The 23399-nt window shown below is 40.9% G+C and overlaps 1 pseudogene; it reads left to right on the forward strand.

Moving 5' to 3' along the window:
• The first annotated feature begins 10425 nt into the window (after positions 1–10425).
• On the forward strand, positions 10426–11253 carry LOC148013321 (plant cysteine oxidase 4 pseudogene; annotated as a pseudogene).
• The last annotated feature ends 12146 nt before the right edge of the window (positions 11254–23399 follow it).

Below are 23399 nucleotides of genomic sequence, written 5' to 3' on the forward strand. Positions count from 1 at the left end.
TTTGGGTTTTGCTACATTTGGAAAACATCTTGTGGCAACATGGGCAAAGTTTGGCACATTTTGATGGAATGCATGAAATTGATAGTATCTTTGGTGTCAAATTATGCAGGAAACCCTTTGATTTGTGAGGAGCTAGATATTGACATCGAGAGCCAGCAAAATAAAGCATTGCCTATGGATCCAAATTGATTGAATGTTAGAAAAATGCATATTTTATTGTGCTTGATGCTATCACCTCCCCATGTCAAACTATTTGCTTTTTGGATGGACTTGGTCATTCAGGAAATACATATTTATACAATTGCTTGCTTGCAAATTTGAGAGGTGAGGAAAAAGTTGTACTAGCAATAACATCATCTAGAATTGTTGCTTTGTTATTGTCAAAGGGAAAAACAACACATCAAGGTTTAAGATTCCTCTTGAGCTCAAGATTAATTCATCATGTGACATTCTGATGCAATGACAGCTTGCAGAATTGTTAAGGATGGCATTGTTGAGAATAGCAAATGATGCTTGTATGTACGCCCATAGAGGCTTGCCCATAAGTGGCTTTGTATGAGAGAGAGACAATGATGAATGCTCTAGGAAGAGATGTCGAAAATCCCATATGCACAGTGAGAATAGTGGTACTATCCAAAAGCTATATAAGCATGTACTTGACACTCATTTCAATGCAATGGTACAATCGGTTTGAGTCACTCAAGATTGTGTTTATGAGTCCAAGCTAATCTCTCTTGGAACCTAATTCACTTGAGTTACAATTTCTCATTCTAATCATGTATCGTGTGTTTGATTTGTGCCCACCATAGCTCATCTAGTTCTAGGTCCATGATTCTCAATATGGTATCAGAGCCATGGTTGAGCTAGTGAGGGCTGAAATGATGAACGGGTTGCCTCTTACCCCTCTTACCCATCCAACCTCCAATCCTGACTAAGAGAACTAAAGAGGGGCACCACCTAGCCAAAGGGAGGATGGGCTAGGACATCCCTTTCTCAAAGAGAATCAAAAGAACCAAGACATAAATTTACAAGAGAGAATATATGTACTAGACACCCCATTATAATATGAGTCAGAGAGATGAGAGGGGAGGGAGACAAGAGGAGAAGAGGTAGAGGAAGCTTGCCATTAGGAGAAGAGGTAGAGGAAGCTTGCCATTATGTATTCATGGAAAGAGAAGATGAGAAGAGAGGGAGACAAGAGGAGAAGAGGTAAAGGAAGCTTGCCATTATGCTACATAATAAAAGAACTCACATCAAAGAGATGGACTAGAATGAGGGTATTCTAGAGTGCTCTCATGTGCTTGTCATTGTCCTCCTCCCTCTCCATTCTCCATGGGCTCTTTATATTGCCTCCATGAGGGATTAGATTAAGCTAATCTTCTTGATTAACATAATCCTAGATGATGTATGGCATCTTTGAAAATATGGAGAATAGTGGATGGGACAAGTCTCCACCTTGGTCATCATGCAAGAAGCCAAGGGTGGTAGTAGACAAAATAGAGAAAGGGAGCTAGATTACAAGAGGTGGGTGCCCAAAGCACTTTATTATAATATATTTACAAGAAGGATAGAATGGAAAGTTGGTGTGGTGAAAGAGAGAAGAAAATTGCATGTAGCCAGCAGTCTGCACCTTCGTTTCAAATCCGTGAAGAATCAGAAAAAAGTTCATTCTGCAACTTTGTAGATCAAGTCGAAACCGATCGGGCCTCGCGAGAATTTTCTTGAAATTTGCTTTTTCTTGGGAGTTATTGAGATTATAAAAAACAGCTTCCAAAAGTTGCTTTGACTTTAGTCCCCCATGTATATAAATACATATAAGCATGTGATAGAAGGGATCCATGCTTGTAAGCTTTTGCGTAAGATCCAAATGACACCATGATGTGGATATTGACTTGTGTGCTAGGGTGAGGTGTCCTCTAATGATGGTGATAGATTCCAAATCTTAGTGATGCAAGCGGAGCCCATGTGTAGTTGGAGGCTAGTCCTTTGAAAAATCTATGCACTCACTCAACTCCTAGGTATAATCCATTTCCATCTTCACTAAGATAACCATCCCTTTTACCCTTTACATTGACATGCCTCCTAAGAACTTGTTCCCCCCATTTGCTAGAGTTATCATAATTGAGAAGCAATGTAGCATACCTAGTGCTTGAAGAGTAAACCCAAAGTGATATGGTAAGCTTTTGATAGGGGTTTTGGCCAAATTTTATGGTAGTAATCCGGGTTGTAAAAAACCCAGATCATTAGTCCTCCCCTTAGGCTAGAGGCATTTATGCCTCTAGCTTGCTAATGATGGTCCAATAGAGCAAGGAGGACTACACCCCCTCATTGGTGGCTCTTCATTGAATGACTGCTCCAAAGTGTTCATATTTCTTTGAAAATAAGACTTCAGTCGCCATCCATTCATCCTTACCTTGTGATCCTTCCCATCTATGTCACCTAGCTTATAGCTGCCATTTGGATATCTCCTTATGACCATGAATGGCCCTTCCCACTTGAACACAAGTTTAGCATCCTTTCTGTTATCAAAGCAGTTATCATAGTGTAGCACAAGTGATCCTTCCCTTATGTGTTTGCTAGCCAGCTTCTTATTAAATGTCTTCCTCCTCTCTTTAGCCTGCATGGAATAGTGTTGGACTGCCGCTTCTCTGTCTAACTCCAGCCTCTCTAGATCCAAGATCCTTTCCTCTAACTTGTTATCTTGATTCTTCTCTCGACTGGCTACTAAAACATGCAAACTGGCCAGTTCCACCTCTATAGGAAGCAAAGCCTCTTGCCATAGACGAGGTGAAATGGAGTATAGCCAAGTGAGGTTCTGAATGAAGTCCTATAGGCCCAAAGAGCTGCACTCAATTTTTTATCCCAGTGCTTGGGATCATGTGTACTTGCTTGGTAATTATCTTACAAATCAGCCCATTCACTTTTTCGACCAAACTATTACACTGTGGGTAGTAGGGAGTAGAATGCGTATGCTTGATTTTTAGCCTTTCCATTAGCTCCCCTACTAGGTTCGCCCTAAAACCAGGACCCCGATCATAGATAATTTCCAAAGGTGTGCCAAACCTGCAACAAATATTTTCAAACACAATTTTTTCCACTTCTTGGGCTGTGATCCTACTAGTTGCTGAAGCCTCTGCCCACCTCGTCATGTAGTCCACACCCATTATGATGTATTCCTTGCCAGACTGAGTTCGTGGGAGTGGCCCTATTGCATCAATCCCCCATTTCTCAAATGGGCCATATGTAGTTATGGGATTTTGTTCCTCATGCACTAGCTTCCTTGGTCCGGCCTTTTGGCAATCATCACAAGTGCGACACCAATGTTGCACATCTCGATGTAGACTAGGCCACACAAAACCGGCATGGAGAATCTTCCTACTGGTTATTTCTTGAGCAAAATGTCCGCCACAAACCCCTTCATGGCAGCTCTTAATCACATCCATAATCTCCTTTGCTGTTGGCACCCTTCTAAGCACTGCATCCTTTCCTTTGCAATACAACGCATCATTTATAAGCGGTATTTAGTGGCCTTAGTAGCCAGTCACCTTTTCTCACTCTTACTCATATGTGTAGGTGCCTCACCATGCTCAAGAAAATAAAGCACATCTTGTAGTTGAAACTTACCCTGAAACAAGGGAAGCTTTACTGCAATGATACCCACCATTACCTCTTTCAATTTTTCAGCTATTAGAGCATCTGTGTCACCATTCGTGTGCCTTGGCACAAAATCGATTTGGACTTTCTGTAGCTTTCTCATGAGAGTTTTAGCTTCCCTCATTTTCACTGCTAAGTTATCATTTTTACAAGCCCAAATTCCTTTCATTTGCTTAACAATTAGCATAGAATCCCCAAAAACATTAAGTCGAGTGATACTATGTGAGAGACACCACCTCAAACCTAAAAGCAAGGCTTGATATTCTACCTCATTGTTAGAATGGACATCCTCCAAGCTGATACCTTCTCCATAAAGTTTGTCACCTTCAGGACTGAACACCACTATTCCTGCTACCGCTCTGTCTTTAATACGCTTGTAGGCCCCATCGAAGTAGAGGGCATGGGCATTCTCCACCCGTGGCGGCTCCTCAAGAGGAGGTGTCTCCTCTTTTACCTTTCCCTTCTCCTTTTCCTTCTTTTGATGGCATCTATGGGTCAACAAATCAGCTAGGCAAGCTCGAGTAGAATCCTCCACCTTGAAGGTGTAGTCAAACTCTTGGAGTTGTATCACCCACTTAGCGATTCTGGCTGAAACATCCATGTGCTTTAAGGCATAGGGAAAATGCTCTTCTGTTGTGATTACTGTGAACGGCCTAGGGAGAAGATAAGGACGAAACTTTCTTACAGCAAACATTAGAGACAAAACCATCACCTCCACCATCTTGTACCCTCGTTCTGATGATGTCATTACTCTGCTAGAAAAGTAAGCTAGCCTCATCAGGCCAGTTTTAGCATCCTTTTGTATTAGTGCTGCCCCTAGAGCATCTTCCCCAAAACTCGGATTGACAAAAAACTCTTGATCCTAGCAAGGCTGTAAAATTATAGGAAGGGTGCTAAGAGCCTTCTTCACCTCGTGAAAGCATATTTCGCTTTCGTCACTCCACAGGAGCTCCTCAAAGTGGGTTAACTGTTGCAGTGGAAATACTAATTGGGAGAGGAGATGAATGAACCGTCCCATATATCGCACCTTCTGAATGAAAGAGGTTAGTTGCTTCACAGAAGATGGTGATGGCACCGCCAATAGGGCCTTAACTTTGTTTGGATCTGCTTCAATGCCCCTCTCACTTACGACATGCCCTAACAAAGTTACACTGCTTTCGCCAATGCGACACTTCTCATGGTTTAACTGCCCCCCCATTTGACCGAGGCGGTTGAAAGCTTCATCCACCTTCCCCAGATGTAGAGCCTTAGAACTATAAATACAAAAATCATCAATAAAGACCCTGATGGATTTCCCAAAATATGGCTAGAAGACATAATTCATGAATCACTGGAAGGTAGCTGGGGCATTTGTTAATCCAAATGGCATTACTTTGTAAGCAAAACACCCCCAAGGCATAATGAAGGTGGTCTTCTGTTGATCCTTCTCAGCTATTCGGATCAAGAAATAACCTGAATACCCATCACAAACAATGTATCTCTCATGTCCGGCCACCTCGTTGAGTATTTCATCCTGAAAGGGAAGAGGAAAGTGATCTCTCTTTGTTGCAGCATTTAGTGGCTTGTAATCCACACAAATCCTCCATTTTCCATTCTTCTTGGGTATCACCACCACAAGTGAAACCCACTCTAAGTCTCCTATTGGGTAGATGAAGCCTGCCTTCAAAAGTCGGTGCACCTTAGTGAGTAGAGCGTTTTGTTGAACTACTCCCAACCGTCGTAGTCGCTGCACCACTGGCCTTACTTCCTCTTTTAGATTAATGTGATGTTGTACTGCTGTCACACCTGTGATGTGTTCATAATCAAAAATAAAAAGTGCAGAGTGTTTTATCACCACTTCCATGTAGGCTGCCTTCTCCTCAACTAATAGATCCTTAGCCAACATTTTTTCTAACCCCTCCTTCTCAACCTTTGGAACTGTTGTGGAATTTCACTACTAGAAGGCCCTTTTAATGTAATCCCCATCACTTCTAGAGAGCTTACTTCCTCCTCATTAGAAGACTCTCCCTCTATCATAGATGACCAGCCCTCACTGGAACTCCATTCATCAGCGGTGGTCTCTAACACAAGATCCTCCTGTCGGCCCTCCTTCATGTTGTAGATAGTGCTCTTCCATTTTTTCTGCAGCCCCTTTTGTGGCCTTAGCTCTAAAGCCCCTGTCTCCCAATCTTGTCTGGCTTTCATTCCCATTAGCCATGGTCACCCGAGAATGAGTGGATAGCCATCCCCCTTCACTGGCATCACATACATGTCAAGCTCCAATTGCACTCCACACACATTTACCTTGACTTTCTTTATAACTCCCAAATAATTTACTACTACATTGTTAGCCATTTTGGCCCCAAATTTAGTAGTTTCATTTACCTCTAATCCCAAACGATGCATCAACTTTTCCGTCATGACACAAATCTCTGCACCTCCATCCACATATGTCTTTGACACTCTCTGCCCATTGATTTCGGCTTCCACTAGAGACACAATATCTTTCATCTTTCTAGCCTGGATTGCATTCACATGTCTATTCTTCATGGGTCTAGTGCTTACCATCTTGGACCATTGTCGCCGCACTGTTGGAGATAGATGTAGTAATTGTGGCCATGAAATTTTTGGCCCTTGATCCCTCACATCAGCAAGCAAATCATAAGCTCTAGTACCTTTACCCAGGGAAAAATCATCTGGCTCAATGTGTCAGCGTGAGTGAGCCCTCCTCTTTTTATTGTTGCGTGTCTTTGCAGCCATTGATGACTCTGCCTCCTCTTCTATATTTTCAACCTTCTTTGGTGGTGTAGGCTCCATTCTCTCAATACTATGGGCTTTCTTCACCGGCATTGCTTCAACCTCTACTACTTTGGCCTTCCCTTTGACATCACTCTCATCTAAACTAATTATCCTAACATCATGATTCTCTGGCGGTTGGACAGGCAAGGGCGGCACCTCTGCAAGTGGTCGAGGATGCTAGAGAACTTGAACCGGCGGTGGAACAAACCTTTCCCTAGGTGGTGTCACTTGTTGTCCCCTCCTTCTTGGTTGGAATCCATTTCTTGGAAAATGCATCGGATGAGGGCAAAAGTACATACCATGGCCAGACTCCCCACAATTATAGCAAACATACTCTCTTTCTTATCTCCTTGGACCTCGATTGCCTTCATTTATGAGGGGAGGGGGCCGTACTCCTTGCACCAAATTTAACGAAAGGCTTTCAAGTTGATCAGTAATGCGTTGTAGGAGCTCTTGCTGTGGTATCTCCGGTTCAGGTAGGGCCTCTGCTATTTCTCTAGGCCTTGGCATGGTTGGTAAAACCTGTATGGGCTCAACTCCCCCCCTTCAACTGGGCTTGATACTTCAGTTTTCTATCTTTCTCCCTCGCATAAGTGACTGATTCTTCATAGGATGTGGGAAACTTTCCTTTGACCTTCTCCCTTAGTAGAGGATGGAGTCTGGTTAGAAAACAATCTTTCTTAAGGCAATCAGGTACTCTTTCTCCCTCGGCTAAGGAGGCTGTCCATTTATCCCACAATTTTATAAACATGCCTTTATATGCTTGGTACTCCTCTGGTAAGGTTTGGCGAAGATCTAAGAGTTGTCTTCAAATATCTTCAGGTGGCTCTGTATATTGGTACTTGTGCATGAATGCAGTCTTGAGATCCTCCCAATTACCCCTTGTAGCCTTCGAGAGAGCTTGATACCACACTCAAGCATCACCCTTTAGAACTAAAGTGAAGGCCCGTACTTTGATTGCTTCATCATCCCGGCCTGTGACTAGGAAGGCCATTTCTAAGTCATCCAAAAAGTCCAGAGATTTCTCCCCTTTGTGCCCAAAAAAACTTGGAAAAGCCATGATAGGAAGATGTTGATCTAGCTCAATACAAAATAAAGATGAACACGTTTAGGCCCAAGTCATATCTTATTAAGGGTAGAATAAATGGATTTACAGATGCATTAATCTCAGCAAGACAACGAGGGCCCAATAAGCCCCTTATAATATTTTGAAACCTGAGCTTTGTGCTAACGATTATATGCAGGTTTGTCTAGCAAGTGGACGGATAGGTCCATACAAATCCCTATGGTTCATGGGATACACTTAGAGTAGAATGAATATGTGCACATTAAAGGAGATGTTATAATCCAAAATAGGGAGTATTATGGGATCAGGGGACAACAAGATCTCTCTCAACCTCTCAGCTCCAAAATAGAAGACCAACCTTTGCTGAAAATGTATATTTCTACTAATGTATACATCCACCCGAATGTTTTGAACCGATTGAAAGTTGTAGAAAGTAGGAGTAGTCATTTATGCATTAACTAAAAATTTTCACTACAAACTTTCATGAAGCGTGTTGTTGAAGCTATGGCCTCTTAGATCCCACCATTCGAGAGATGCGAAGGATTTGCTCACCACTGATTAGCATAGCTTTTGTGTGACCATCATCAGCTTTGTAAAGTTCATAGGCCTTGATAGCTACCTTCTCAATTACTTTGAGTCTTCTTGCTAGTAGTAGTTGAAGCGCATCACCATATGTAGCCTCTCGCCAATACCGCACACCATTGATGTGTAAGTCCCCCTCCAAAAACTTGTTAATCCCCGAATTTGAAAGCGCCTTCACCACTTGAAGACGAAGCTCCTTAGGGAGTGTCTTTACACTAGACACCAAAGCACTCAATACAATGCCTTGACCTAGAGACTTGATGAGAGCAAGATTTCTCATGAAGCAAAGAAGGGTGTGTGTAATTAACTTGCTTTACCCGCATACGTGCCGTTTGTCGATAAAGATCCTTCTTCTCTTGAGCTTCTTTTGGAAACCATAGTGGTACTCTTGAGCAGTGAATCCCTTGAATAGGGTTTGATGAAGATTCCTCCTTAGTGATTCTTTGACAAACACTCGTTGAAGAAGAGGACAACTCCTTAGATATTTCTTTCTTCATAGAAGTTGTAGAGCGTAGCTTGAGAACTCCTCAGCGGGGGCACAAAAAATGAGGGCTGAAATGATGAACGGGTTGCCTTTTACCCCTCTTACCCATCCAACCTCCAATCCTCACTAAGAGAACTAAAGAGGGACACCACCTGGCCAAAGGAAGGATGGGCTAGGACATCCCTTTTCTCAAAGAGAATCAAAAGAACCAAGACATAAATTTACAAGAGAGAATATATGTACTAGACACCCCATTATAATATGAGTCAGAGAGATGAGAGGGGAGGGAGACAAGAGGAGAAGAGATAGAGGAAGCTTGCCATTAGGAGAAGAGGTAGAGGAAGCTTGCCATTATGTATTCATGGAAAGAGAAGATGAGAAGAGAGGGAGACAAGAGGAGAAGAGGTAAAGGAAGCTTGCCATTATGCTACATAATAAAAGAACTCACCTCAAAGAGATGGACTAGAATGAGGGTATTCTAGAGTGCTCTCATGTGCTTGTCATTGTCCTCCTCCCTCTCCATTTTCCATGGGCTCTTTATATTGCCTCCATGAGGGATTAGATTAAGCTAATCTTCTTGATTAACATAATCCTAGATGATGTATGGCATCTTTGAAAATATGGAGAATAGTGGATGGGACAAGTCTCCACCTTGGTCATCATGCAAGAAGCCAAGGGTGGTGGTAGACAAAATAGAGAAAGGGAGCTAGATTACAAGAGGTGGGTGCCCAAAGCACATTATTATAATATATTTACAAGAAGGATAGAATGGAAAGTTGGTGTGGTGAAAGAGAGAAGCAAATTGCATGTAGCCAACAGTCTGCGCCTTCGTAACTTCAAATCCGTGAAGAATCTGAAAAAAGTTCCTTCTGCAACTTGGTAGACTAGGTCGAAACCGATCGGGCAACGCAAGAATTTTCTTGAAATTTGCTTTTTCTTGGGAGTTATTGAGATTATAAAAAATGGCTTTCAAAAGCTGCTTTGACTTTAGTCCCCCATATATATATATATATATATATATATATATATATATATATATATATATATATATATATATATATATATATATATATATATATATATATATATATATATATATATATATATGCATGTGATAGAAGGGGTCCATGCTTGTAAGCTTTTGTGTAAGATCCAAATGACACCATGATGTGGATATTGACTTGTGTGCTAGGGTGAGGTGTCCTCTAATGATGGTAATAGATTCCAAATCTTAGTGATGTAGGCGGAGCCCATGTGTAGTTGGAGGCTAGTCCTTTGAAAAATCTATGCACTCACTCAACTCCTAGGTGTAATCCATTTCCATCTTCACTAAGATAACCATCCTTTTTACCCTTTACATTGACATGCCTCCTAAGAATTTGTTCCCCCTATTTTTTAGAGTTATCATAATCGAGAAGCAATGTAGCATACCTAGTACTTGAAGAGTAAACCCAAAGTGATATGGTAAGCTCTTGATAGGGGTTTTGGCCAAATTTTGTGGTAGTAATTCGGGTTGTAAAAAACCCGGATCACTAGGTAGCTAGTGGTGTGATTTATTCACTAAATTGGTCTATGACATAGACTCAGAGAGAGAGAAATAGAGAGAGAGTCTATTGTCTATCGTCTATCAACGAGACAAAGGATAGAGAGATGTCACGTCTTTGTAATGGAATTGTAGTAGGTGGTCTCCTCCTATTTGCGGTTGTAGGGGTGGCCTTCCCCTTCTATCTAGGAGCCTTTGGCCATGGCAAGCCACCTATCATAGATCCCAGTAAGCCATTGCTCCCTCAAGCATGTAAGAGGCCCCTACATTAACACACATTCTCATGACATTGGGCTTCTTCGCATCATCATCTTCATCATGTGCTTAGAAGAGGAGCGCTCCTTAAAGGCCTTGGGCCCCGACCTTGCTGAAGAAGAGGATCCGGAAGCCGAGCCCGTGCTTGCAGTGTAGCGGCTATATGAGGCGTGCAGAGAAGCCTTCACACTGTTAGGACCTCCATTCTCTCCTCAGGAGTTGCAGAGAGACCGCCTTCTTCTAAACAATATCAAGCCGCTTGATGTTGGATTGTATGAAATCCCACCTCAACAAGCAAATGGAGGTTCTGACTCTGCCCGAATAGAGAAAAGGAACAGGGCTAGGCATCATTTAAAAGCATCTCGTTCAACTCCAATCATATCATATATGCACATATACGAGTGTGATGAGTTCTCTATGGAGATCTTCTGCCTACCTATTTCAGTTGTAATACCTCTTCACAATCATCTAGGCATAACTATCTCCAGCAAACTTCTATATGGATCAATGCATGTCAAGGCTTATGGCTGGGTTAACAGTGGTGATGCAACACAATCTAGGCTTGCAAAACTAGTTGTTGATAGGACTATGTCAGGATCTTGTGAACCATCAGTGCTTCACCCAACAAGTGGAGGTAATATACATTAATTCATAGTAGTAACAGCTTGTGTTGTACTAGCTATCTTGGCTCCTCCTTATTTTAAAGAAGATGGCAGACATTGTAGGTACTATCGAGATATTCCATATTCTAGACACATAGGTGAATCATTTGGTGATGGAAATGGAAATTATGCCATGAGTGAATGCCATATATCATGGCTAAAGGAGTCCAAACCAGCAACTGACTTGTTAAAGGTAGCTCCTTACATGGGTCCAATAATTGTACCTTGAAAAGTTTTGCTTTCGTTGCTGAACCAGTGTAACTATATTTGTTTGCACTTCTCCAAAATCCATTGCCATGTCAAGCCCTTTCAGTGATTGTCTATCCATTAAAATCCAAAAAATTCATGTATCCCGAACTTCAATGAATGAGAGTTTGTCAAACCAAGCCCATGTACCCATCAGTGTGTTCATTTGTAAAATCATGAAGCAAAAAGGAGATGTACCACGTGTCAATAAAGGGACAAGAATCACAACAAAGGCAAAGAGCATGAAGACCAAGAAGGAGTCTAAGAAGATCAAAGACATCTAGAAGATTGAGAAAAGCCTAGGATGCCAAAGAAGCATGGAAAAAGAACTTTCTGTTGCTGATAACAAATAATTTTTCCCATAGTGGATGTAAAAGCCCTTACCAAAGATGTAAAGTTTCAAGCCTTAACTTTGTTGAGATATCGAGCTCCACTCGTGATATGCCAGGGTGACCGTTGTGTATTTATGTCACCGACGTGTCGGTTGCAGATGCGGTTGGTACACCGCCCATGAATAATAGCTACATGATAGCTATCCTTATCTATTCTAGTTCGTGGCTCAGTTAGTATGCCACCTTAGTTAGTTGAGTTTGGTTTGAGACCCATATAGAGGGTTCTTCTATTTCTTTGTACTTGAGTTCTTTTGGCTTACACAACTAAGAAGAGGAAAACTGTTTTCAGCCTCCACCCTTGTGTGTCTTCCCCCATTGTGCAAGCAAGAAAGCTTCAAGCGAGACTCCTTCCTTCTCTCCCACAATCTTGACATGGTATCAGAGCCTTGTTCGTGGTAAGGAGCTCAAGAAAGCAAGCCAAGCTCGCGGTGTTCTGGTAAGAGGAGCAGTGTTGCTTTCATTTTCTGTTTTGGGAGCAGATCTCTGCAGGTAGCACAGCCGGAAATTGCAAGAGTGCATTGTCTCAGGTTGAGACGCCCTTCGCGGTGAAGCAAGAGGGCAGTATATGCTGCGGGAGAGAGCTTTAGCTCTCGGCGACCTTGTTTTTTTGATTTGAGGCCATTTCGGGGCCTGTTTTGGAGGCGGAAGTTCTCTGCACGCACTCAGAAAAAGGCCCAGTTTTATGCTGTGCAACCACTGTTCTACAGATCAGTGAAAAGTTACTGTAGAAATCGCATCGTATGCTTGTGCGCAGAGACATTGGGAGTTACAGAATCATCCTTGGTTCCTGTTGATGCAAAATCGTCACTAGGAAGTGACTGTGTGGTCAAATACCACTTTCGCCAGTTTTGCAGATTTGCCCTTGTGAGGGTGAAGCTAAGTTTTTGCAGTGACAGAATTTTTCGCAGTGTTCTGTAATGGCGTCTGATTCTCTCTCACAGATTGTCACTGAAAAGCTTGACAAGAACAACTTCCAAGCATGGAAGTTTAGAATGACGAATTTCCTTATGGGAAAAGGATATTGGGAGTTTGTTGCAGGAAATGAAGAAGAACCAGTTCTTCCTGATGTTCCCAATCAACAGCAGATGCAGGCATTCAAAGCATGGCATGAGAGAGCCAGAAAAGTTATGTACTGGCTGTCTATCAGCATTTCAGACTCTATGATTGTGCATATTCAGGATGCCAGTACGCCAAAGGAGGCATGGGATACTCTGTCAAAGATGTATAGCACAAATACGCAAGCCAGGAAAATGCAGCTCAAGCAAGAGTTGCACAATGTGCAAAGAGAAAATATGAGCATCAACGACTACCACATGAAGGTGAAGAAGATTGCAGATGCACTTGCTTCCATTGGGTCGCCAGTGGAAGATGATGATTTAGTTTCCGTGACCTTGAATGGTCTAGGAAAGGATTATGCACAGTTTCGAACATCCATTTCCGTTCGTGAAAGATTTCCTGACTTTGAGGAGTTGATTGCTCTTCTAATTTCTGAGGAGCAGAGAAATGGTGGTGCATCTTCTTCAGGAGGAACTTCAAAGGAAGCTGTCTTCTACTCAAATGCTGGAAGAGGTAGAGGCAGAGGTAGAGGAGGCCGATTTGGAGGCCGTGGTAGAAATCAGAATATGCAGCAAACTCAAGAAAACCAGTCCTATGGAGGAGGACGTGGTAACTCTAGAGGCAGGGGGAGCCAACGAGGTCGTGGTGGATGGCAAAGAGGCCAAAATGCAAACAGTAATGTTGAATGCTACTATTGTGGTAAAATGGGACATATGGCTAAAGACTGCTACAAAAAGCAGAATGACATCATGAATGGAAAACTGCAACAAGGAAATTATGCATCTTCTAGTAGACAGGGTGATGACAGAAATGAGCATTTGTTCATGGTGCAGCACATGAACAATTCTGTGACAAGTGCAGAAGAAAGCAACGATGTATGGTATGTTGACTCAGGTGCGTCAAACCACATGACAGGTCATGCAGAATGGATGGAGGATGCAAGGAAAATGGAAAAACCAGGATTTGTGGAGACTGGTGATGATACTGCACATCCTATTGTGCAGATTGGAAAAATTCCCTTGTCTATGCAGGATGGGAAAAAGAAATACCTGTCCGATGTATTTCATGTTCCGAATATCACCAAGAATCTGGTTTCTGTCGGTCAAATGGTTGAGCAGGGCTTGCAGGTCAGATTTAATCCTCATGGATGCTTTGTTGAGGATATGAAAAATAAAGGTCGCTTGATAGCAAAAGGAAAGAAGAAGGGCAGAATGTTTACATTGGATGCAGACATGTCTGAATTGAGTGCAGCAATGTTTGCACATGGGACCGGTGTAGTTGCAGATATTGATATCTGGCATAAACGCATTGGTCATGTTAATGTACAGCGACTTAAATCAATGCAGGCCCAAAACATTGTTGCAGGATTGCCAAAATTCAAGGTTGCAGAAATGCATAAGGTATGTGAAGCCTGTCAGTTTGGAAAACAGGCAAGGAAACCATTTCCTAGACATGTTCAAGAGAGTGAGAAGCCATTGGAATTAATCCACTCTGATGTGTGGACTACTAAAGCTGCATCTCTTGGAGGATGTCATTATTTTGTCACTTTTATTGATGACTATAGCAGAAAAGTTTGGGTGTATTTTATGAAAAAGAAAAGTGAAGTCTTTGGGCATTTCAAAACTCTTAAAGCTATGGCTGAAAAAGAAACAGGTCTACAAATAAAATGCCTAAGGTCAGATGGAGGGGGAGAGTACCTCTCAAATGAGTTTGCAAGGTTCTTGCAGGAGCATGGCATAAAGCAGCAATATTCATGCAGTTATACCCCACAACAAAATGGAATTGCAGAAAGGAAAAACAGGCATATTGGAGAGGTATCTCGTGCCATGCTCAATGAAAAAGACTTGCCAGATTTTTATTGGGCTGAAGCAGTTGCTACAGCAGTCTACATAATGAACAGGACTCCCACTGCAGCAATACATGGAATGACTCCAGAGGAGAGGTATACTGGTAGGAAACCAGATATTTCTCATTTGAAAATTTTTGGTTGCATTGCCTATGTACATGTGCCAGATGAGCTGAGATCCAAGTTGGATCCAAAAGCTGAGAAGTGCATCTTTATTGGTTACTCTCTGCAGCAAAAAGGGTATAGATGCTATAACCCTTCTACTCGTAAGTTTACAGTGAGCAGAGATGTTGTTTTTGATGAGATGAGTAGCTGGTATAGACCAGTAAATGTGATTGATGATGAAGATGCACAAAATGGTAATGCTACACAGAATTCACAGCAGCAGTCACAAAATATTAGTGGACCTGGAGCGTCCTCTAGCAGTGGTTCACATTCTTCGCCATGGACAGGCAGATTGAGATCAGGAGAATCTTCTCAAAGCAATGCAGATAGTGGTATGCAGGTATCACGAAAAGGAAAAGAGAAGGTAGATCAGCCCATGTTTGATGTGAATGCAGGTCACTCTTATGTGGATGGTGAATCCAGTGGCTCAGAACAGAGCATTGATGATGAGTTGGGTATTCCTTCTATTGTTACACCTGGAGTAAGGAAGACCAGGGTTGTTTTGAGAGCACCTGGGAGTGAACCTACTTTGCGCAGGTCTACAAGAGCTAGGTATCCTGTGGATAGGCTGAAATATGATGGATTTACAGCCATTCACTATGCATATATGGTCAAAGTGATACAGGAACCAGAACCCACATCTTTTGAGCAAGCCATGGGAAAAGAAAAATGGGAGAAAGCCATGGATGAAGAAATGGATGCCTTGGAAGCAAATGCTACATGGGAATTGGTACCTTTGCCTAAAGGTAAGAATGCAATTGGCTGTAAGTGGGTTTATAAGGTGAAGCACAATGCTGATGGTTCTGTGAACAGATACAAGGCAAGATTAGTAGTCAAGGGGTATGCACAAACATATGGCATTGACTATGAAGAAACATTCAGTCCAGTTGCAAGGATGGCAACTGTAAGAGCAGTCATTGCTATGGCTGCATCAAAGGGATGGTCTTTACATCAGATGGATGTAAAGAATGCCTTCTTGCATGGTGATTTGCAAGAAGAGGTCTATATGGAGCAGCCACCAGGTTATGTGCATGCTGTTCATCCTGAGTTTGTTTGCAGGTTGAAGAAAGCTTTGTATGGCTTGAAGCAAGCACCTAGAGCATGGTCTGACAAGATAGGACAGTATCTTGTCACTATTGGCTTTCAGATTTCCAAGGCAGATTTCTCACTTTATGTTAGAAAAACAGAGAAAGGTATTATGCTACTTGTCATTTATGTTGATGATTTGATTATGATAGGTGACAGTGATGAAGATATCCTTCATGTGAAAATGCTATTAAGGCAGAAGTTTGAGATGAAGGATTTGGGAGAGCTGCGTTATTTCTTGGGCATTGAGGTGATTAGATCACCAAGTGGGATACAGCTCTTGCAGAGGCAGTATGGATTGGACATGCTGTCCAAATATGGGATGACAGGCTGTAAGCCTATTTCAGTTCCTTTGGAGCAGAATGTGAAGCTGAGCACAGATGCAGGTGAGCTTCTAGAAGACCCTACTATGTACAGACGCATAGTAGGAAGCTTGATTTATATGACTATTACCAGGCCAGATTTGAGCTATGCTGTTGGGTTGGTAAGTCAGTTTATGCAGGCTCCAAGGAAACCACATTTGGATGCGGCTAGACGCATACTCAGGTATGTGAAGTCCACATTGCAGTATGGACTATTTTATGAGACTGGGGTTCAGATACAGTTGCATGGATACACTGATGCTGATTGGGCTGGTAGTATTTCTGATAGACGATCTACCAGTGGATATGTGTTCTCTTTTGGGAGTGCTGCAGTCACTTGGAGCAGCAAGAAACAGCCTACAGTTGCCTTGTCGAGCACAGAGGCTGAGTACAGGGGTGCAGCAATGGCTGCATGTGAGGTAGCTTGGTTGCATAAGCTACTTTATGATATGCATCAGTCTACAGATGGGCCAGTTGTCATTTATTGTGACAACATGAGTAGTATACACTTGGCAAATAACCCAGTCTATCATGCTAGAACAAAGCACATTGAGGTGCATTATCACTATGTGCGGGAGAGGGTTTTACTAGGTCTTATTGATCTAGTTTATGTCAGCACAGAGGATCAGGTAGCTGACATATTTACGAAGGCATTGGGCGCAGAGAAGCTGCGCAAGTTCAGAGACCTGCTTGGTGTGCAGGAATTGGGATTGAGCTCGAGGGGGAGTGTTGAGATATCGAGCTCCACTCGTGATATGCCAGGGTGACCGTTGTGTATTTATGTCACCGACGTGTCGGTTGCAGATGCGGTTGGTACACCGCCCATGAATAATAGCTACATGATAGCTATCCTTATCTATTCTAGTTCGTGGCTCAGTTAGTATGCCACCTTAGTTAGTTGAGTTTGGTTTGAGACCCATATAGAGGGTTCTTCTATTTCTTTGTACTTGAGTTCTTTTGGCTTACACAACTAAGAAGAGGAAAACTGTTTTCAGCCTCCACCCTTGTGTGTCTTCCCCCATTGTGCAAGCAAGAAAGCTTCAAGCGAGACTCCTTCCTTCTCTCCCACAATCTTGACAAACTTGACTAGACTGCCAAAGAGCTAGTCTCCCGGTCCATGTTTTCATGCGGGGGGGGGGGGCAAAAGCCAGCAAGGGTAGGAACTCATCATTGGAGGGGGGGGTGTTGAGAATAGCAAATGATGCTTGTATGTACGCCCATAGAGGCTTGCCCATAAGTGGCTTTGTATGAGAGAGAGAGACAATGATGAATGCTCTAGGAAGAGATGTTGAAAATCCCATATGCACTATGAGAATAATGGTACTATCCAAAAGCTATATAAGCATGTACTTGACACTCATTTCAATGCAATGGTACAATCGGTTTGAGTCACTCAAGATTGTGTTTATGAGTCCAAGCTAATCTATCTTGCAACCTAATTCACTTGAGTTACAATTTCTCATTCTAATCATGTATCGTGTGTTTGATTTGCGTCCACCATAGCTCTTCTAGTTCTAGGTCCATGATTCTCAACAAGCATATCTTATTATTTGGGATGAGGCGCTAATGATGCATTGGCATGCTTTTGAGGCATTGGATAGAATATCGAGGGATATAATGGCATGTGATATGCCTTTTGGAGGCAAAGTCATTCTCTTTGGTGGAGATTTTTGTTATATCCTACTTGTAGTGCCAAAGGGTAGTTGTGAGTAGATGGTTGCTGCAACCCTTGGTCTTTCTCCTTTGTGGAATCATATGCATATTTTACATTTGTCTTGAAATATGTGAGTTTCCATGCAATATGAAAATCACAATTTTGTTGAATGGCTTCTCTCTCTTGGTGATGGTCAATATTATTTGGATGGTAATAACCATGCTGCTATTCTGGCACATATGGTTTTGCAAGATGCAACCATGGATGGTCTCATCTCACATGTTTACATGGACATCCATTGTGCAAGAATATGCCTTCTTTTTCAAAGGATGTGCTATTTTGGCCTCTAAAAACAAGGATGTTGGTGCGTTGAACATGGTTGCCTTGCGAGAAATGCTAGGGGATTGTCATATGTATTACAATGTTGATTCTATAGCTGAGACTGATGCAAATTCCTTCCTTTGCTCAAGTGAGTATCTAAACTCCATCAATCTAGGAGGTGGTTGCATTGCTTGGTGTTGAAAAAAAATGCATGGGTGATTAAGAAGCTTGAATCTTGATATGGGAGTCTGGCAATGGTACAAGATTGATATGCAAGCAGTTTCATAGTAAAGTCCTAGAGGCTAAGATTATCACTAGAACCTATGTCAGTGTTACCATCTTCATACTTAGGATAATCTTTATCCCCATGTTTGCAGGGTTGCCCTTCATCATGCGTAGAAGACAATTTCTTGCCACGCTGGCTTTTGCTATGACTATTAACATGTCTCAAGGACAAACATTGGCCTCCTTGGGTTTGTATCTCAAGACGCTAGTGTTCTCTCATGGTCAACTCTATGTTACTTTTAGTCGAGTGAGATCTATTGCTTCCATAAAGGTTTTGTTGGAAGATAGAAGTGTGAACTCTCGTATCACTATGAACATTGTGTACCTAGAGGTGTTGCAAAAAGCTAGATGATTTTGTATTTTGGCTCAATGTTTTGATTTCAAACATTTATCATTTTGCATCATGTGAAAAGAGTCACAGCTGTGAAAGTGTTTTAAGAGAGTCTCTAAAGGTTTTCTTATAATTAATTGTGTTTTCGTTTACATGTCCATCTTATGTTCTATGACTTTGCATGTCTTATGTAAACTTCATTCTATTTTTCTTGATTAGATATGTGAATTGTCAAGTACTGTCGTGTTGTTTATCATTTCGCATTATGATAGAACGTGAGTAATCCTCTATCCCTGTTATGCATATTGCATTTTCTAAACCAACACTTGCAATGTCTCCCAATATAGTAGATACAAGTAATATGAAATATGTTGGAAAAACCATGTCTCGATGATGCTTATCTTATTAGTGCCATTATGGAAGGTATATGTTGCTCCCAGCTTCGTGTTTCTTGAACATTTCTATGTTCGGAACTCTGCATGGCTCCTTTGTGTAACATTGAGATGTGTTGCTCTAAGATGTGTTTGAAAATGTTATATGTACATGTTCCTTATGTCCAAGTCTTCTGTACCAGTGGTGGCAGAGGTCTTGCCACTCCCATGACCAATAGATGAGGTGGGGTGAGATGTGCATCCTTACAACCCTAAGCGTCTAAGAACTATGGAGATGATGAGTAGTTCTTCTTCCTCATGGAGTTTTCAAAAAATTGATGCTAAAGTTGAGAAATTGACAAGTCGAATTGGGCAACTCATGCAATCCTTTTCAAATGAAATATGGATGTAGTTTGCATGCCTACATGATGTTTCGTAGGAGTTGCGAAGTGCAAATCTTCACCTCCATAGTAGTGTTGGTGGAGAGTTCCATTGTGAGTTGAAAGCTGGAATAGAGGGGGTGTATGAAACAAGAAAATTGGTGGATAACATGCCAAAGAGAGAGAGACATGATTCAAGGGGATCAGAGAGTGAGACAAACACTTTGGCCAATGAGGAGAATGTTGACAAAGTTATATTTTTGAAGAAGGAAGTTTCATCTTTAAAATTGTTTGTTGCTAAGTTTAATAGACTATTGACACTAATGAGTCGCTGACTCCGAGCGAACCGAGCAATGGGATTGGTTCATCACAAAACAATTAGGAATATCTCTCTGTTGTGGATTGGCATTTCATTATGGGACTAGCGAATGAATTTGACTCTGCTCATTCAAGGGAGAATTGTATGATGTGGGTTCAATTTTTGTGGGTGACGTATATCGTTTTTGCATATGAGTGTGTTGGTATCTCCTTTCCACTTACACCATTATATATGCTTCTTTTTATATCCATTTCTAATTTTGAAAATTCTCAACAAATCAAAATAGCAAATTTTTTTCAATATTTTCAATTTGTGAAAACATTGGTATAATTTAAAAGTTTTACATAGATTTTTTCTATGTATATGTTTTCTTATTTATTTCATGAAATAGAGTTATTATTTAATGTTAAGTTGGATTGCCTGTTCTTTTTAAAAATGGTCTTCACATTGATGCACTGATAATTTTCATCTAACTTTGCTTAAGGTGAGTTTTCAAACATGTTCATATATAGAGTTTGCTTTCTACAATTTGATATATCTTACTTATTTTTGCACTCCTTGCTGTGCTCAATATCTCAACCTTTTCCACGTGCTTCTTCATATGTCTACACATATTACGCTGTGTCAAAAGCTCAATTGGATCTCTAGGAGCAATACACATTTGTGTTGTTAGATCCCATAATGCGCAAGAGCCTTGCTCATGTTATCAAACATCTGTTGACACTCCCATACTTGGATTCTTCTAGTTCAACATTCATGGAGATTCAATATGGGACTTATGTCCAGTGTTTTTATGTTTTCGCCCCATTTAATGCATTCTTGATTCAAAAAAGACATTATTTGTGCATCCCTCGATGTTAATAGCATCACGAATTCATGGATATTTCATGCTTGGTTAGGGTGCATCAAATGTATCTTGACGTTATTGTGTTTGATGGAGCTAAGATTGTGCACCTTCTTCTAATTCAGGCGATTGAAACTACATTTTCTATTTCAATTCAATTCTTATTTGATACAAGTCTCCATTGGTAGAGAGTATGATCATTGCAGTTGTTCATGTAGAAACAACATGGGAGCATCATCGCTACACAATGTCATCGATGATCCGATGCTCTTGAACAATGCCTCTTTGTGGAAAATAAACTATTTTGAATGGTTTTATAATTTTTGGTGTACTTTTAGCTTTCCTTCATTAGCCATGTTGTAGTCAACTGCTTAATGCTTTGGCTAAATGCACTTTCACCTTTCAATTGTTCTATCCATCTATGACATTGGTCACCGATGTGTACTTTGCCATGTTTTTTGAGAGAATGTCTACAATTTCCTGAGCATGCAAACGACTAATTGAAAAAGTCTTAGAGCTGGGTTGCACGAATGATAACTTGCCTTACTTTCTTTGGAACATTTAAAACTTGAAATTCATATATTTGTGGGTGCAGCATGCTTTTAAAAAAAAGATTTTTGAAACAAATGTGAAGTAAGAAGACGTAGCCTTGCGAACTTTGCAATGATGCCAACTGGATGAAGCACATTAGTAGGTGTGTCGGCCACGTAGCAAGTAATTTTTAAAAGACTCATCTTTCCCCTTTCCATGATCATTTCCTATGTTCAATTGAAAAAGAGAGAGAGTGTGTGGATTTACATGTGTCAAATATATATATATATATATATATATATATATATATATATATATATATATATATATATATATATATATATATATATATATATAAGCCTCACTTACTCTTCAAGATAAAGTCATATTTATTTCTTGAATACCAAACTCATTCTCCTTGTGCCACGTAGGCTTGGGAGTCTCTTGGTTGGTTAGAGATCCCTAAGGGAAAGCTCTAAATAATATATAGAATAGATAAAATATACATATATTAAGGCCCTTTGAAAATTGGCTACTATTATGGATATCTAGTTCAGTGAGACTAGCTCTAGTTACATTTGATACTAAGTAAAAGTAAATGTCTTAAAAAAAGAGTAAATGCATATATTTGTAAATGTAAGTTAGTTATTTGTGTATATGTACATGTATATGTGCATGTGTCATACTTGCACATAGCTATGTAATTGGGAAACCTTTATGAGTCTAGACAAACATGCATTTTATGAAGCTAACATCGTTATATTTATATATGTGAATGTCCTTGCATGCATGGATGCACGTGTGTGTTACTAAAAGGTAATAAAGCCTCAAAAGCTACAAAGGTTTGCCCTAGGTAAATGGTAAAAAGAGTGAACAAATATAAAAGGCAAAAGAGGAAGCATATGATTCATGAATAGATATGAGAGAGAGAGAGAGAGAGAGAGAGAGAGAGAGAGAGAGAGAGAGAGAGAGAGAGAGAGAGAGAGAGAGAGAGAGAGAGAGAGAGAGAGAGAGAGAGAGAGAGAGAGAGAGAGAGAGAGAGAGAGAGAATGTTTACACATACCCAAAATACCTTTAGATTGAGGAGAAATAGGAAGGAAAATGACAAGTGTAGAAGATCATCATTGCCCTTCATTAAAATGATCAAATATTCCACTAACAATATTTTTGAAATTGACGAATCTATTTCTTCATGAAAAATATTATTTGGAGCTGATGCGAAAGTGTAAAAGATCATCATTCTTGTTTAGTAAACTTTCAAATGTTCAACTAAATAAGATTTTTAAAATCAACGAATCAATCACAATGTAGAATGTTAATGGAAAATATTTGTCGCAATGACACAAAAACCTTCAAGATTCACAATTTGCAAGATTTTAAAAATATTTTCCAATTTTTTCTTGCTCACAACATGGGGTGAATACAAAAAGATTTGAAAGTTTGTAGTATGTATTGCTGAGAGCAAAGAAAAAAGATGGATGCCTTTTGGCATATTTTATTTTTATTTGACAAACTCATCTATATTATTAGTTAACAAGAGGTGGGGGGCGGGTGCCACGTGGCAGCCCCCACCTCCCCCGCGTCTGGGCGAGTCTAGGTGCGGAGCGCCTAGTCTGTCTCTATTTGCAAGTCCGCAAAGTACCCCCAAAGCGGCCCAGCCAAGAATTGGAATCATGATCACACTCCACACACTGAGTATTCCTACCATCTGGGTTGCTGCTCCAGGGTGCAGAGAGCAAAGTTATTCTCCATTGTGTGAAAACCTGCCTTAGAGTGAGGTCACGTGCAGACTTACTAAACCTTTTACATGTCAAATAAGTAAAGTCTGCAAGGTGTGACATGCCTTTTTTCTTTCCCAATTACTAAATACCTAACCACCTTTAGGTTTGGATGTATTTTACTAAATACTTTACTAAATACCTAACCACCTTTAGGTTTGGATGTATTTTACTAAATACCTAACCACCTTTACGTCTCGATGCAAATACAGACTAAGCCCTGTGGCACCACTCTTAGAAGTAACGAACGACCCCCCTTTTGACGAGTCTACTTCCATAAGCGGGGGTGTGTTAATGCACCGTTTGGGAACCTCATTACAACAAAAAGGAAAAGAAGGAAGTGCAGGCCAACGTCTCTCTCGTAATATGCAAAGCAATTTTAAAAAATAGATGGATAAACAAATGAAT

The sequence above is a fragment of the Lygodium microphyllum genome, chromosome 26 (genome assembly GCF_053477565.2).
Source record: "Lygodium microphyllum isolate KBCC chromosome 26, Lygodium_microphyllum_v1.1.10, whole genome shotgun sequence".
NCBI classification, from domain to species: domain Eukaryota; kingdom Viridiplantae; phylum Streptophyta; class Polypodiopsida; order Schizaeales; family Lygodiaceae; genus Lygodium; species Lygodium microphyllum.